The 12,864-nt window shown below is 31.7% G+C and overlaps 1 long non-coding RNA gene and 1 pseudogene across 3 annotated transcripts; one reads left to right on the forward strand and one right to left on the reverse strand.

Annotated features, from left to right (window-relative positions):
• The first annotated feature begins 1,837 nt into the window (after positions 1–1,837).
• On the forward strand, positions 1,838–8,506 carry LOC149513760 (uncharacterized). Of its 2 annotated transcripts, XR_016329919.1 has the most exons (3): positions 1,891–2,388; positions 2,874–3,021; positions 8,010–8,506. It is a non-coding gene; the product is annotated as an uncharacterized LOC149513760 (long non-coding RNA). The 2 variants fall into 2 exon arrangements; XR_016329918.1 differs by lacking the exon at positions 8,010–8,506 and having other exon boundaries at positions 1,838–2,388; positions 2,874–3,184.
• Positions 4,581–11,274, reverse strand: LOC111300614 (chloride channel protein CLC-c-like; annotated as a pseudogene). The gene is made up of 7 exons (XR_016329917.1): positions 10,860–11,274; positions 10,097–10,297; positions 8,033–8,202; positions 7,427–7,689; positions 6,673–6,942; positions 5,233–6,360; positions 4,581–5,026 (listed from the first exon to the last, which is right to left on the reverse strand). The product of XR_016329917.1 is annotated as a chloride channel protein CLC-c-like (transcript).
• Positions 11,275–12,864: the final 1,590 nt, after the last annotated feature.

The following is a 12,864-nucleotide window of genomic DNA, read 5'->3' on the forward strand; positions in this document are numbered from 1 at the left end:
CAAAATCTTGTCTCTTAAGGTATTCAGTGTGGTGTAGTTCCTTTATCTACCTGGGCTCCTAGCTCTAAGATGCCTCGATTATCTCATTCTTGAAGAAGGATTGTAAATTTCTTTTATTTTTTTCAATAAAAAAGTGTGGATAGGTCTCTCTCACCTTGATTTTTCATTGTAACTTTAACGTTTTATGTATCTTTTCACGACAAATAGCACATCAGCTAATGTCTTTGGTAGTTCTAGGAAAAGTGTAAGCTTTAAGTGATATTTTCTATCACTGAGTCCACTAGTCAAGGTGACAACTATGGTAATCTACTCTAAATATTTTACTTGTAAGGGCTTTGCGGTAAAACATGTTACAAAGTCTTTTAAGGATTCATTTATGCTTTGGTAGATTGACATTAAGCTAAAAGTAGTCTTTTTCATTTTTTTACTACTCATAAATTAGGATAAATAAGCATGATTGAGCTCTTTAAAAGTCATGATAAACCTCAACTTTAAACTAAATACCAGAATTGAACTACTTCTTTGACTGTGGTAGCTAATTCTTTGCACATAAGAGCTTTATTTGCCCCATGCATTATCTTGTTAGTTCTGTAAAGCTCTAAATGATAATAAAGGTTAGTAAACTCATTATAAGCCTCAAAGATCGGTATTTTGAACACTTTTAGGGCCATGGTTTTGTCAATCTCCTTGATAAAATGTGAGGCCTTCAAAAATTTGAACTCATCCTCAAAAGTAATGGCCTTTCCTTTGAACTCCTTTTCCATGGCCTATATTCTAGTTTTCTGGTTTCTATTCGATTGGGGCTTTAGGTCGGTTTGCTTGGATTTTAAAGTGGTGGCTTGTATTAAGGAGTGAGTTCGATAATGTATAGGTAGCATAATGGCTTCCTTTTCACGTGAGGCTGAAAGGCTTTAACATCTACATAACTCAACTACTTTCAGCTAGTAGTCTTCCAAGAGTGACTCAATCAGGTATGTAAGAAGTTTATAGAGGTGTGAGGCTTTGAATCATCTTCTTAAGATTTATAACTATTGGATTAAAACTTGGAATTGCTCCATTGTAGGGCCAACCTATGCAAGCGTAAGTCGATTTATGGGTTGGCTGGTAAAGGTTTTGGTTCTAACTTAGGTAGCTAGTTCTCCTTCCTCAAGAACTCTTTTTCTAGGTGGCCTGGTATTTAGCTCGGCTAAATAATAAATAGCCCCCTACCTGGTGCATCAAATGTTTGTGTCGAGCTTTGAATTCAGGAATAAAACCCTGAAACCACAAAAGAGAGAAATATAATAGTTAAAGGCAAAGGCTAATAGTTTTTTCAACGTTTGCATTTCGACGCTCAAGTCAGAGATCAGTACAGGAAAAAATAGGAAAGGAAAAATAAGAAAGTGGAACAGTATGAGATGCCTAGATAATACCCGGTTGGCCCTATTTATAGTTAAAGAAAAGGGGATTTGGGCCAGTTGAGGCTTAGGCAGTCATGTAATTAAGATGACTTGAAAGGCTGAACTAACCTGGACATTGATCATTCACTCAGGAAGTGATAAGTCAGCATAAAAAATGGTCTTTTTAATAGGTTAATAATGTGAGTGAGCTGACGTGATATTGTACATGCTAGATCAGCTCAAAATGTATAAATGCCCATGGCTGTCTATTAGCAGTCTTTAATGGAAAAATGAACATTTTACCCTTTGGACTAAAAGAACCCTTAACAATCACTCTCTACAATCGCTATTAAGGAAAAACAAAGGAAAATTTCAATCTCAATCGTAATGGTGTATCACAGCCATTGCAAAATGGTATAACTAAGAATAACGAGAATAACGGTATGTTATTCCCGCTACTTTATTTTTTACCCAAAGATGTCAAGAAAATTTTTTTATTTCCATTGTTCAAAATTTTTATTGTTTTTGGATTTAGAAGGCTATGGATAAGACTTTGACTGATTCAAGTTGTTCTCAATAGAGATTTTAGGTTTCGACTTCTAAATGATTATAAGGGAAATCGTCTTTTTTTATTATTATTTATCTTTTTTGGTATTGGGATAAGGTTCCTTAAGTGAGATTTACTTATGTTTGCAATCAAGATTTATTTATTTGAAAAAAAAAATAATTTGTTATATATCTTAGAAAAATACCTCTAACATTATAATATTTAAATTATAGTTCCTAGATGAGAATCAATATATCAATCAATATACTTAATATTTAATGTGAGTCTGTTAGGCCCTTAATAGACATTTTGTGACAAGTCATCAATTTTCAATTGACATGGAAATTGAAGGCCATTTGTTTATCAAATCCATGCCATTTGTTTGTTTGAAGGCCATGTATCTTGATTAATGACCGACTCTCTTCAACCTTTGAAAAATGCCTTTGGTTTGGAAGAAAATATGTAAGTTCTTATCTTTGTCTTCTTGCTTGGTCATTCTGGGTTTCAAATCCTGCGTTCAAGGTTTTTTTTTTTTTATTTAATTTTTAATGCTTTTAGTAATTACTGTTTGTTTCTTTATTCTTTTCAATGGAAAGATATGTGGTTTTTGGTTTTTACCATGCGACTGGCTTCTGTTCTCCATGATTTTACTTTGTTTTTGTCTCTGTTCTTTGCTTAATTATATTCAGTGTGGTTCTATATGATTGAGTTTTTTGTTCTATGTTATCTTTTCTTTGGCATAGTTAGGAAGAAAAACAATATCTTCTTAACTCCATTTTCCTTTCTTCAGAGTGAACTTCATTGTTATAATTGTTTTCAATCACTTTTTCCTTATTTAATTTTGGTAATAATTAATTTGTTGCTCTGAACGTATTTGAATAAATGTCAATGTGGGAAGATTGGAAAGTGTAAAAACAACTTTAAAAAATTTTTTGTCTAAAATGCAGATCAGCAGCCATGATTTTCAATCCCTATCTGCTGTCGCAAATCAAGCAAAGCCAAATCATCAAGATCAGGACTACATGTTTATGAAATTCTATGAATCCAAAAACAAACAAATTACTCAGCCTTGATTTTGTTGCCACAAATGCTAAGGTAAGCTTAGTTTTTCCCCATCCATATTCTGCTAACTAAAAGCCAACAATGTTCTCACATAGTTAGATCTCATCTTTCTGTGAACTGTAACTGCTTAAGTTATATCTTAAGTTTTGTACCAAATCATTGCTTTTAATGGTTCCAGTTTTTGTTTCTACAATAATGGGTTACTATTATTTTATGTTAATGCAAATTTGAAGAACATGAAACTAAAGAGGAAGAAAAAAGAAAAACTGGAGCGAACCTATTAAAGAGAAAGTAAAAGAATGGTAGGCCTCGTGTGTCACTCTTATTGCTACAGGAAAACGTTAAGTTTTAAAAAAGTTAATGTAATGCTTGATTACACATTTGCTTGAATCACGTTGTTTGTTAATAGGTATGAAGGAGGGAAATGAAAGGTAGGTGATTTGTCATGTTTTCTTTGGCTGCTGGATGCAGTTTATATATTTCTAAATACAGGTGACAAAAAAATTGAAAAAATCAAAGATTAATTCGAAATAGTAGTGTTTTATTCGGTTGGGATCATTTTTTTATTCGATTTAGATTAAATTTAAATATTAAATATATATTATATTTTATTTGAAATTTGGATTGAGAAATAAAAAATAAAAAAATCAAACTAAACTTAATGGTATATTTTTAATAATTTTTATATATTTTTTAAATTTTCATAAAATAAAAATAATTATTTAATATTAAATTTATTTAAATATATTAAAAATTATATTTAAATAATATATAAAAATAAAAAATAATTAAAGTTTAAAAACTGATTAATCGAATCAAATCAATAAAATTTAATTCAAATTAGATCGACTCATATAAAAATTTAATTTGGATTTGAATAAAATTTAAAAAATTTATAATTTTATATATTATCTGAAAAATAAATAAAATTTGATCAAATTCGAATCATTATTATCTCTAGTTTTAATTAGATTTTGTTTTGTTTTTTTATTTATTTGGCAGTGTATGTTCATTTTTTTTCCAATAGTTTGGGGGTGTTTATGTTTTATCTCCTTACTTAAATTAATATTTCTTTGTAATAAGCAATGATAATTCATGAACCTGCATCAGCGCACTTTTTGTTATTTTTATTAGTATTTTTTTTTAAAAGACTTCTATTTGTTACTCTCTTTTTTAAATTAATAAAAACTATCTCAAATACATGTACTTACTCATGGACATACATACATACATATATATATATATATATTCACATTATAAAGATTCTTTTCAAATTAAGTTTCTTTTCATTTGATATTCATTAATTTAATTATACATGAATTATACAATAAAAAATAATTCTCTCTTATCATATGATTAATATCTATCAATCTCATGATTTAAATACTTGCAAATCAAAAAAAATAATAATAATAATAAGAAAAAGAAGAATACGAAGTTTAATTTAATTAGTTTATATAAATATCTTTAAAAATTGATATCTTATAAATCTATGGTTCAAATCTTAATACCTATATTCCGTTTTACTTTTTGAAAGCTACAATCTCCTTTGTAAATAAATAAACAAATAAGATGGGGCAGTATATAAAAGGAACAATGATAAAACATACTCTAGGTATATGCAAAGCCATCTTTTGTAATAAAACCATCTGCACACAAACTATGAGTTTCATCGCAATTTTGTTCAATTGCTACTACAAACAACTCTACAATAACCATATAAATCACATACAGGGGAGGAAAAAGAATGTAGATAATATGTAACTCTAACACGCTGATGAATGTTTTTTTTTTTTTTTTTTAATATGCTTCAAATAATTTCCCCGAGATGATCCATAAAAGTGGCTCTTCAACCATCGTTTACTAATAGTCTTCGTCTTGTATGGCTTTGCTTCCAACAAAGGAACCAAATATATTAGACATTTATCCACCAACCAAATTTCATCAATCACTTCCGAAGCCTGATGTGGGTATAGAGTCCCAAAATATGCTCTGGCATGAAGTCATGCCGTGTCAGAATTCCAACTATTGGAGGCCTCTGCATTTAGCACATAATTAATATACAGTTAGGACATATATTCCCAAACAGAATTGCCCGCATAAATGTCTACAAATATAAGAGATAAAACTGGCTAATTCCCGACTTTCATGATAAAACCCTTCATTCCCTACTAAAAAGTATTCTATCAAATAAACATGCATACGTCTGCACACACACACAAATAGAGAGCATGCGGGACTTACCCCCTGACTCTTTGGTACAACACACATGTGCCGGAACCAAGTTGACGAAAGAGAACTGCAGCTTTGGCAAGTGACATGGTCTCAACCACTGTGTATGGCGATGCATTGGTGATAGGATGGAGATCAACATACATGTCCATATCCTCCTCTTCAATGTCAACGTCCTCTACTTTGATTCCTTTTCCTGACCCTGCCTTGTCAAAATCAAATGCGGCAAATCTACGTAATATCTCATCTCCTGCACGTACCTTATCCCTTGAAAAAATCTTTCCCTTGAGTAAAACAAGCAAATGAGACCTTAGAACAAGCCCACACAATTCGGGCGCATCTGAAAAAGGTGGTTCATCAATCACAGGGAACCCATTATGCCCTGTAGTTCTCAAAGCATGTAATATATTTCCCACCTTTTCAACACCAGAAAAGGTGAACAAAGGGCCAGAAACAACATCCCGAGCAACTAAACTTTTCATGTATGGTTCTGCATGAGCCTCCATGTAAGGCAATCCTTTTAGTTTTACTATTTGGTCATAGACACCCTTGTTGAAAATATCACCCATGGTTTTTGAGATAAGGAGAACCAACATGACAAGTGGAAGGACCAATAAATTATTAGTGAGCTCAAGCAGTATAACACACAGGGAAACTGTCATTCTCATAGTACCACCAAGAAATGAAGCTGCCCCTAGGAGGGCAAAAAGACCAACATCAAGTTTAGAGATTGGTGCAAATAATCTACCAACAAGGCGACCATAGGAAGCTCCTGCCAATATGACAGGGATGAAGAGACCAGAGGGGATAGCTATGCCATAAGTGATAATGCCAAGGCAGTAAACAGCACCAAAGAAGATGAAGAGAGAGGAGATAAGAAATTCTTTCATGGTACTAGTACTCAACAGGTTGCGAATAGCATCATCATTAGTGTTTAAAAAGAGAGAGGCCAGGTCATTGTAATGACCTGACGGACACTGAAAGCTTTTGTAGTTGCCAGAAACATCAGTGTTGGGGCAGCTTGCAGACACATCGGTAGGGCAGGGGATGCATGTAGCTAACCATGGCAAGCCGTAAGAACATATTGATGTTAACAGGGAGATGGTAATAACAAGTAAGATCTTGACAGCAGCTCCTCTTCTGCAGAAACAGGAGAACCACTGGACTGTAGGATTTATCATCAAATGTAGCACAAAGATAAAACTAGATCTACTAAGAAATGCTATAGAAGAAGTTTTATCAGTGTGTAATCAAATTAAAGCACATAGTACAGGACTGTCACATGAGAGAAAACAGAAAGTAGCTTTTGAAAAAAAAAAAAAGAATGATAAGCAAACCAGTGATAATTAGCAAACAAAGATTATAGATGCTGTCATGTTAATCACAGTAGCAGTACTAGTGAACTACTTATATGTAAAAATTCCAAGATCGATGATTGAATGTTGTACATACTCATTAATGATGCTGTAGGTGCGAAGAACCTTATCAACGAGATAGTTATATAGGCTGCCAAAAATGCCTCCAATGATCCCTAGAAGTATCACAGCCAGTATATCTGGAGTAATATATGTAACTTTGGCTGCACTGACATCATACATAATCAGTCCTCCTTCCCCAAACAACCCACAAATTTCAGTACAGCATAATTGTATGAAAGCTCTCAAAACTATAGCGACTACTGCTGTTGTGAAAAAGGTTCTCCAAAGAAGAGCACTCCTCCACCTGTAGATAAGCAAAGGAAAAATACATATCACAACAGAATATGCAGGTAATGTCATTTCCTAAATGCAATGTATTCAACTAAACATCAAGAAATCAGGATGAAGTCATTAAATATTCAAGCAACGTTGCAATGATCATTGTAATTCACACACTTTACAGTTTCCACCTCAACATACTGTCTCATGCCAGACTTCCAAACAATTCTGCAAAGTGATTACAATATCACGTTTCTTTACCTCATTCAGAGATATCAAGTTTTACAAGTCTTGCCATTTGAATAAATAAAACTAGAAAAGGTTAGAGCCTGAATAGCATGGAGAATAATATTCCTAGTAATGTTAGTGAATTATCCGTCACACCATGTGCGCCAGCATTTAAGAGAATCTGCAAGACAAAACAAGGAAAAAGAGGAAAGAAAAGAGGGGAGGTGGGGGAGGGGCAATACAAATAAAACTCATTTTGTGGGAGAAAGAATAGGGGGTACCATGAAGCTGCCTCTTCAAGGGCAAAGAGGACACCACCAACTGGAGCACGAAAAGCAGCAGCCACACCAGCAGCAGCTCCACAAGTTATCAAGTCTCGCCTGTGGCGATCATTTTTGAAATATCTAAGCCATCTCCAACTCAAATGGTATTTACGGGAACCTCCTTGCCCAATTAAAGAAGCTATGCAAGCACCTATGTGAACCATAGGCCCTTCTTTACCAACAACAAATCCAGCAGATACACCAAGAATTGAACCAAAAATCTGCCAGTCATGGAATAAGAAAATAAAACATATATTCGCAACCAGACATAAAAAGGGGTTCAATCAATAGACAAATTAATGAAAAGGTATGCCCCACTTTCCCAGACTTTGTTTAAATGACTAGCAAAGAAATTTGATCTGGTCATATATATATATAATATATATATATATATATATATATTGTATGTAATGAGATATGCCAAAGGGGTAAAACCAGTATCAAGAGCACAAACAGGGTAAAGATAACTGACAAAAGAACCTTGTTAAATATTGGTTTACACTCTCTTAACATGCAATGCTTTTATTTTTCATGGAGACAGAGAGAACTGCCAATGCCATTCACCTTTACCAAGAGAGTACTTGGAGCCAGTATTGAATGAGCATCCACACCATTCAGATAGGCTTTCACTTCCGGAATACCAGAACCTGCTGCTGCTGGAAGCACAAAGAGCAGCAGCTGCTGCTGCCAGACCTAAATTGCAGCCAGCATATGCTGCAAAAGCCTTGTAATATCTGCACTGAATCATTATCATGTCCGAGTTATCACAGGAAACTGTCAGTGTCAAGCAAATCCGCTTAAAAGTCTAACCCACATTAGAATTGATAGTAAAATGATAAAACTAATGAATATGTTTTCAGCAAGTTGATTAGACTTGGGAGCATGAGAAAATATCCCAAATACAGAACAATCTGAAACAGTTGTTAGACATTAAAGATTATATCTTCAAAACAGATGCAATGTATGTATTTGAACTCATGAAACATGAAAAAAGTTAAAGAGGAAAATAATGGAGATCTGAATTTAGTCTTTTTTCAAGGTTTGGCTGAATCCATTATCTACTCCTTGACTGCAGTTGCAGCATTGACACTACATGCTGCCAGTTCTACAAGCACTACAAGCATCATCATCACAACTATAATAGCTAAATCCATTGATCTACTCGTACTTCTTGACCGCAATTGTGGCATTGACACTATGTGACAGAATCCATCCAAGAAGTGCAAATTATCAGTTTCAGATATCTTGTTAAATTCGAGTACATGTACTATGGTTTTAACTTGGGTTCTGCATTTAAACCAAAAAAAAGAACCCTTCGGTTCTGCATATATATACTTTCTAAGTTTACTAATAAAAACCTTGCTAATTATAGAAGTATTTCCTAATTTGTCAACATATACCCAAGAATGTCATACTAAATACTCATCTAAGGTTGTATAGTTTGTTTGCAAAAGGTTAAGGACCAACTTCTGTTAACCACTTCAATATGAACTATCAATGAATTATGAAACCTCTTTGTAATAACTTTTCTCAATTTCACCTTTTTCTAGAAAACAAATTTTACAACCACATCTTACTATAAAGTTTCACCTTTCTAGCCACCAATCTCAGCTAATGACCAACCATTCCTCATGCCCACCAAGTTTAATTATCTGAAAATTAAAACACTTTGATAATGCAGCATTATTAGCTAGATTGTCCGATATCTGATATATTAAACAATGCAAATAACATTCATGCCTTAATTAAGTTTATTCACTTGAATTTAAAGTATTAATGAAGTCTAAATCATTAATTGTTCTTAGCGCTGTCATGCCGGGTATAACACAACATTCAAGGAACTGTTTTTTGCTTTTTCCTGTTTGTCCTCTTTTTATTTCTTACTAAAGATGAAGTTCCAATTATCCTTCCACTGAGAAGAGACCTAAAGATTTTCAAGATTTGGGATCAATATATGACAAAACTGAATTGATCCCTTGAACCTTAGTCCACCAATAGCTAACTACACTAATACACTGGTTTAACTACTAGAAAAAGGAAAAGACAATCACTGTTGACACTTGATAGTCATCTAATTAGATGTTTCAAGACCATCAGACCATGTTTACCACTTAGAATAATTATAGGATATAAACACAGAAAATGTCTCAGGTTCTCAGCATTAGGAAGTGTTTTGCTTTGACACCTAAGGAAGAGGCAGTGGCAACAGCCAATAAGTACAGCAGTTTCAGTGGTCAAACAATAACAAGTTTTCAACCTTAGTGTAAAATGTCTCTTATATTTAAAAACATTATGATTTCATTTTTGCATATGTATCTGCACTCACATGTATCTGCACTCACAACAAACAAGGCAGAGGTAAGGAAGGAGAACAAAAACTGCAAAAGTAGAAAATCTACTGTTGTTTCGGATCATTTTGATCATTTGCAGAAATGAATCTGCCTGACCAAAGAAAAAGTAAAATGGTAATTGTCCAAGTAGACTCAGGGCTGCAAATGAATACCCAACCAAAGACATAAGCATAATATAATTACAGGATAACATCATCAATGCACATTTATGAAGGGAGTTCAGGCATATAAATTTGGGAAATTTAAATGTTGATGGCAGTTGAAGAGCTGGCTTTACTTGTGCTCCAGCATGAGTTCTGTGGTCAGCAGCAGCTTGAAACTAGCAATATTCTCAACTGCTATATTGTTAAAAATGCCAACTAGTCCAGTGCCTAGCCCTATAATAAGTGCAAATGCCAACTTAAGCAGAACATACTGAAATATTTGGATCTTCCTCCTTGACCGCCAATCCTGCTTGAATAATTCATTTTCTGCAATCCTGTTATACACAAAAAAATGATACAACGGTTGTTAGCTACAACAAATTGCTAAGCAACAATTCTAACATAATTACTCCATATCAAAGTAAAATTATGCATTTTTCTCCAAAAATATTACAATTAAAATTTGAAATTTACAAAATATATAATGTCTTGTTATATATGCAAATTTTGCTTTGTGCTTCGAGTTGCAAAAACAGTAACTATAGGATTTTCCATTATAGCTGAAATTGAATATTTTAAAACAGCAGTGTTATTGTGGAAAAGTAACTAAGAAAACCAACACAAAAACAAAATAAGATAAGAGCATGTTGAAGATGTCTAATTACATATGCAGAACTGCAGGTAAAAAAAAGTTAAAATTGAAAAAAATTGCAAAGGCAGCATGATATATAGTTGGTCTTTGATTCCTGTGAGAAATGCCAATAAAGAAACTCAGTTTGGGTATAATTAGCCAACAAAATAATAAAAAGTGAAATTAAATAATGGGATTAAGAGAAAAACAAAAAGGAAATGAATGAGGAGTTCAGAAATAGAAGGGTGGCGGTGGTTAGTGCTTACTCATAATCAAGGCTCTCGACGGAGCAAACATTGGCACCCACAATAGCGATCTGGGATGTAGTGTTGCGCCTCTTAATCAAAAGTGGTTGACTGTATATCCTCTGATATTCCTTCTCAATATCGCTTTCAATATCAACATCCACATTATTTTCTTCATCCATTATTTTACAAAACAATAACAACTTTGTCCTTTTATGTTATTTGTTCATCAACCTGCACTCCAATGATTGACAATGCTTCAGTTTCAATGCAACAAGTAGAAAACCAAAATCAGCAAAGCAAAGCAACACAACCCTTATTCTGAAATCTGACATAATAGAGAAAGAAAAGCAGATTTCTTCAGTGAATACTGATAAAGAGAGCAGGGTTTAACTTAATTGTTGCTTGAGTTTGTAGATTGCAGACAAAAAGAGAGTAAGATCTGCCAAAAGTACAGCAGAATAAGAAGAGAGTTACCTGACACAAAAAAGACTATCTGACAAAACTTTCACATGTACTCTGATGTGCTTTGACAGGATCAAAAAAGGATGATGTTTTGAACCATTTTCAGATTCAATTTGTACTTGCCATTGCTAGTTTATGTATGGTATGGATATTTGGTTGATTAGGGAGGTGATTCTTATATATATATATATATATATATATATATATATATATATATATATATATATGAAATTTATTACTTATCAAAAAAAAAAAAGAAAAAAAATTATGGAAAGAAACATGAGTGCCAAAACTTAATCAACTTTTTATGTATTACTTATTATTATATTCACATGGGAAATGGGAATACCCTTATCTAAGCAAACAAAAAAAGTAATTAATCAAATGATTCAAGGAAAATGGGTTTTGGACTCCCTGGTGAATTTGAAGAGGCAGAATTACAAAATCCAACAAAAAGGTCAAAAAAAAAAAAAATTATCAAAAGTGAAGCAGACAATTTTGCAGTTATTACTAAGGATTTATTATAACTTTTTCATTTATCCCGTTTGGACGGCGGTACATTCATCAATTTGAAAAGACTATGAATTTTGGCTTGTAGCGTTGCCAGCCAAGACGGCATGTTCCTTTCAGTGTGTATTGTACCTGTTAGACCCTGATCGCCGAGTCATCATGCTACTCGCTATTCTCAACAAGTCAAACAGAGTCAACAAATCATGAATTTTGATACTGAATGAATCAATTAATATTTTATTTATTTTTAATAAAATTTATTATATCATAAAATTATAAAACAAAAATATTGTTATGAAAATATTAAATTTTAAGAGCATATTAATAGTTTTACATGAATGATAAAATTACTAATTACATAATTTCTAATAAATTGCAAATTTTTTTAACAACAATATACTTTTATCGAAACAAAAAATTAAAGATTATTTTTTAAAAAATTAATATTTTATTTTTTTAATAAAATATATTATATCATAAAATTATAAAATAAAAATATTATTATGACAATATTAAATTTTAAAAGAGTATTAATACTTTTAAATGAATGATAAAATTACTAATTACATAATTTTTAATAAATTGCAAATTTTTTTAATAACAATATATTTTTATTGAAACAAAAAAATTAAATATTATTTTTTAAAAATTAAATTAAAAATTTAAGATCAAAGTTATTATCAAATCTTCTTTAAAATGATTCTATTAAGTTATTAATGATTTACAATTAAATTGTGACTAATTTCATATTAACTTATAAATAATTTATCGTTAAATTATGAATGATTTATTACTTAATTATTGATTATTTATTATAAAATTATAATTGACTTATTATTAATTTATTAATTATTTACTATAAAGTTATCAAGAATTAATTTATTTATTATTAAATGATCATTGATTTATAATTTAATTATTAATAATTTACAGTAAAATTATTGGTAATTTACTATTACATTATCAGTGATTTCTTATTAATTTATCAATAATTTATTACTAAATTATCAATAATTTACTATTTTATTATCATAAATTTACTACTATGATA

This window comes from Durio zibethinus, chromosome 18 (genome assembly GCF_047325235.1).
Source record: "Durio zibethinus cultivar Kanyao isolate XHJ-2024 chromosome 18, ASM4732523v1, whole genome shotgun sequence".
In the NCBI taxonomy this organism is placed as follows: domain Eukaryota; kingdom Viridiplantae; phylum Streptophyta; class Magnoliopsida; order Malvales; family Malvaceae; genus Durio; species Durio zibethinus.